This window comes from Phoca vitulina, unplaced genomic scaffold, assembly GCF_004348235.1.
Source record: "Phoca vitulina isolate PV1807 unplaced genomic scaffold, GSC_HSeal_1.0 scaffold4, whole genome shotgun sequence".
NCBI classification, from domain to species: Eukaryota; Metazoa; Chordata; class Mammalia; order Carnivora; family Phocidae; genus Phoca; species Phoca vitulina.
This window is the reverse complement of record NW_022589707.1, coordinates 63,558,791-63,563,819: the sequence shown is the minus strand read 5'-3', so window position 1 is coordinate 63,563,819 and position 5,029 is coordinate 63,558,791.

The following is a 5,029-nucleotide window of genomic DNA, read 5'->3' as shown; positions in this document are numbered from 1 at the left end:
GCTTAGGTCATGATCCCAGGATCCTGGGATCAAGCCCCGCATCGGGATCCCTGCTCAGCAGGAAGCCTGCTTCTCCCTCCCCCACTTGTGTTCCCGCTCTATCTCTGTCAAATAAATAAATAAATCTTTAAAAAAAAAAATCATCAACACTCAGGGCCTCATGAATTCACAAGGGTATATCATACTGCATTTAATTTATTTCCTCCTTTTAGTAGGAGTGGATCAGAGAAATGTAGTTCACAAAGTATTTGGATTTTAGCAAGGCATATGAAAAATCTCTTATCCTTGTATTAATTATCTATTCAGCATCCAGGAGTACCAAGCACAATAGTAGGCTCTCAAATAAATGTTTGCTAAATAAATGATAACCCCTTGTAAGAGAGGTAAAGGAATATACCGGATGAGTCAGGATCCAAAGTAACTTCTTGGCAAAATAATCACTTGAATCAAATAACATGAAATTACTGGGAAGTTTTAAAATTCTTCACTTAGCTTTAAAAAAGTTTTAATCTACTAAGTGTAAAAATTGTGGCTAAACAACAGTATGTGTGAAAAAGACTGGGTCAATTCCTAACTCACTATCAGTCAAGCTGGGATTGCTATTAGGCGGACAGAACTGAAGTTTCATGAAACTAGTGATATATATTGGCTAATTGAATTTTAAACTAAAAAAAAAAAATAAATTCTAAGGGAAAGATAGCCACCATGTAGTTAGCAATAGTATTCAAGATTCTAAAGAAGGAAGAAAAAAAGTATGATTTTCTGGGTTTAAAGCACAAGGAAAGGCAATAAGTAGTTGAAACCCCTGTAAATTAGTTGTTTCTAAATGACAGGTTTGAAGGCTTAAGTGTAAAAATTAACCTCCAATGTCAGAAATTACCCAGACAATAAATTAGCTGGGTTTCAAATTCTACAGAAACCAAAGAAAGCAAAGACTTAAATACATATATACACACACACACAAAACCAGACTGCCAAGGATGTGTGAATGTGCAACTTAATGTGTAAATTTAGAACAATCAAAAAAAGAGATTGAACTCATAAATATAAAAGAAAAAGGAACTGAAGTTCCACTTGGAAAAGACAATTTTGGTCAGGAATTCTTAAGCTTCAGTGTGTCTAATACATGGAGTGAATGATCTGGATGCTTGGCCCCCACTTGCAGATTTTTAAATGTACCTAGGGTGGTATCCAGGAATCTACATTTTCAATACGAATCTTTAGGTAATTCTGATGGTGGAGATACTCCTACCATACTATGAATAAAAGGTACACAGCCAAGATAAACTACAGAATTTGTGGGCCCAATGCAAAGAAAACATGGGACCCTCACTCAAAACATTAATTTTAAGTCAGTGTTAGCAGAACATTAAACTAAGCATAGGGCCCTGTGACAATGCATAGGTGGCATACCCATAAAGCCACTTATTACGCCCTGAGGTAATGATCTGCCACCCCCACTAGATTAAAGATTTTACAAATTCTACTTCATTTTAATTTACATTTAAACAGTCACACATCCACTTAAAGAAAATGGGGCACCTGGCTGACTTGGTTGCTAAAGCATGCAGACTCTTCATCTCAGTGTCCTGAGTTCAAGCCCCACCTTGGGTATAGAGATCACTTCAGTTTTTTTTTAAGTAATAGCCACACATAGCTAGTGGTTACTGTACTGGACAATGCAGCTCTAGCTCGAGAATGTTTTATTCCAGCCAGCTGCCCCAAAACAATCCTTTCTTGAGAGAAGGCGGCCAAGACGGCACTAATTGTTAGCCCTCCCCACACCTACCTAAAGAACCAAATTCCAGGAGCACCTGGTTGGCTCAGTTGGTAGACCATGTGACTCTTGATCTCAGGGTTGTGAACTGAGCCCCATGTTGGGTGTAGAGATTACTTAAAAATAAAACCTTAAAACAACAGCAACAACGAAATTAAATTCCAGTCATGAGAGGCCAGTGTCTATCCTGGTCTCAACTGAAGGACCCAAGTAGTGAGCCAAATTCAACTTTCATTCTGCACTTAACTATGGGATAGTACTATACAGAATGACCATATGAGTCTAGAATGCTTAACAGAGCATTAATTTGAGAAATAAAAACTGAGTGCACGCTCTGGCATCAGACTTACCTGAGTTCTAGCTCTGCCTCCACCAGAAAAGTCCTCTGTAATTTTAGACAATTTAAGACTTGAGTTTCCTCATCTGAAAACATGGAAAATACCACCTACCTCACTGAGTTTGTTTTGAGAATTGAAGATGAACATATACCATTTAGCACAGCATTTTCCCAATGAAGAGCTCAATAAAGATGAGTTGTTAGTAATCTGAGTGTAAAATAGTAATCTGGTTACACTGGTGAATAGCTATAGCCTGAACTTTTGATCATAACTTCGCATCAAAGCTTTGGAAAGGAACACAACTCATTGCTCTCTTCAAATAATTGTTAAGTATCTTCTTTGTAGGAGACTATATGGGATATGGGTCTGATCTAGTATTACATATTCATAACCTACAGACTTTCAGAGAATTGCTTTCAAATAACAAATTATGGTATCAAACACACATTTGGGTAGCAGACATTAATGAAAAGTTTCTTTAGGATGGGGAGAGGAGTTAAGATTTTTAAAGTCTGCAAAACTTCCTTTTGAATGTTGTAAAACTCAGGTTGTTCAGAAAACAGCAAATAACAGAAGATAACATATTCAACATTGGTTAAATCTGCCAGATGGATTTCAAGGGTTGTCTGACAGGATTAGAAAAACAGGCCCTAGAAGGGCCTGAGGAACTCATGTCATTTAAAATATACCTGGAGTAAAAGAAAGCTGAATTAAGTCTACAGTGAGATTCTTAGGGTGGTGCCTAATACTAGGACAGCCCCAATAATGAGGCTGTACTAGTGTCTGAACTAAAAGTAATTGCCTCAAAGTCTAAAGACATTCTCAGAATTCTCAGGCAGGACTGCTTGTTGTCATGACCGAGACAAAATATAGACAATTACTTTTTAAGGTCTGTCAGGGCAATCAGGGCAAGGAATCCCCCCAAACCTGTTACATTAATTTTAATAAACACTTGCCATGTGCTATTTCTTCAACATCTAAAATATCTCCTGTAACTCTATCAATCCTCTGCCTCTATGGGTTTTGTGTCAGAAAACTCAGGAACTGGTCAGAGTAAATCTTCAGTAGTTTGAAATCTCTTATCAAATTTCAGACTGTAACAGAATCAGTACTTGGCTGGCACATAATCCTTTAGCACTTATGCTGTCAAGTTGTCAAATTACTCTTTCCACATATACAAATATATTTTAGGATTAAAATATTTTAAAATATTAAGTATTTCCAGTGTTAAGTGCAGGGATCTTGTAAGTTCACTTGTGATCTATTTTTTTAACTGGCCAAAATATTAGAAATTAGAGAAACCCTATTTTGGGGGTTACAAAGAACTTGCTAATGTCAAGTAAGTCTATCAATGTTTCTATTTGATGGAATAAAGATGTTCAGGCAGTGTTGGATGTCTGGTCAGTACTTACAGTTCTTGACAGTATTACTGATGGATTCCACCAGTTTCTTCAGAGTCTTCTGGTCCATGCCAAGTGTGGCTTCAACACAGCGCACAATTCTCAGATACCCTAATTCCAAGCCTATGTGTCCTGGGTTGCCACTGATTCCAGAGTTCACTACTCTATGCCCAACAGAATGTGACCATGGCAACACTCCAGCAACCACACAGAAGGTTCTCAAGTGATTGAAAAAATATGCAGCCATGGTTGTTACCACTCAATACAAATGCAGTGATTTCATTAATGCTATTGTGATCTGAAATATTACAGCAATCCCAACATTCATGTTTTCTTTAGGGCTAAACACCACTTAAAGTGGTACTTGATATTACTGTCATTTATTTTTCCTCAGCACAAACTGTATAGTTGAAAATGTTTCTTTCCTATCTGAACACATAATTGAGAAATAAGATTATAAAGACCTTATCTTTACACTGAAATAAAGTATTTTCTCAGGCTATAAATAGCTCCTTCAAATATTATAACCTCCTTTAAAAACCCTAAGGGGCGCCCGGGTTGGTTGGGCATCTGGCTCTTGGTTTCGGCTCAGGTCATGATCTCGGGGTTGTGGGATCAAGCCCTGCAATGGGCTCTGCACTCAGTGGGGAGTCTGCTTGAGATTCTTTCCCTATGCCGCTCCCCCTGCTTGTGCGCACTCTCTCTAAAATGAATAAAGAAACCTTAAAAAAAATTAGAAAAGCACCCTCTCATGATCTCCAAAGAGAGACTTTAATCTGGGAGCTCCTAGAGAAATGTAAAACCCCATTTATACCCCTCCAACTCATATCTGACTAACTGTAAGAAAGCATGCTGTGACCATGCCAAAGCTGGCCAAAACGACAACTGTGCTAACTCTCGTCTACTGTCAAATCCCAATACAGAGAACAAACATCTCCTAGTCTGTTTGCTGGCTTTCACTATGGCAAGGCATGAAAATGCACTAAAATGATTTTTAGAATTTAGGATACTACATCCTTATAAATTTTAAATAAAACATAAAAATGAATTTTAAAATAAGACAAACACATCTGAACAAAAAATCTTTCCCAGAACTTGTCTTTAGGAAATACCAGATGAGTGTTCATTGATTTTAAGTTGAAAACTGGCAATGTTTTAAAAATGTGAAACCTGTCACTTAAGTCTGAAGAGTAACTGTTCTCGATTTCTCTGAGGTTAGTCTACTGTTCTTCATGAAATGAAAGATTATCAGGCAACAGGCTTTTAACACACCCCGACTGAAGGAATATGAACCTATATTCTGGATAAAGTAAATTCAGGACACTCTTATGGTATTTAAAATACCTAAATATACTAAGGGCAACCAAATGAATCCAAAAAGTACTGGTATAAATTCAATTTTTTGATTCAGACACTCATCAACTTTGTTGCAGTTACCTTGGCATTATTACCCAAATAACATGCCTTGTGTTTTTAAAATTGGTGTAAAATTATTCAAGAAAAAGCATGGTCTG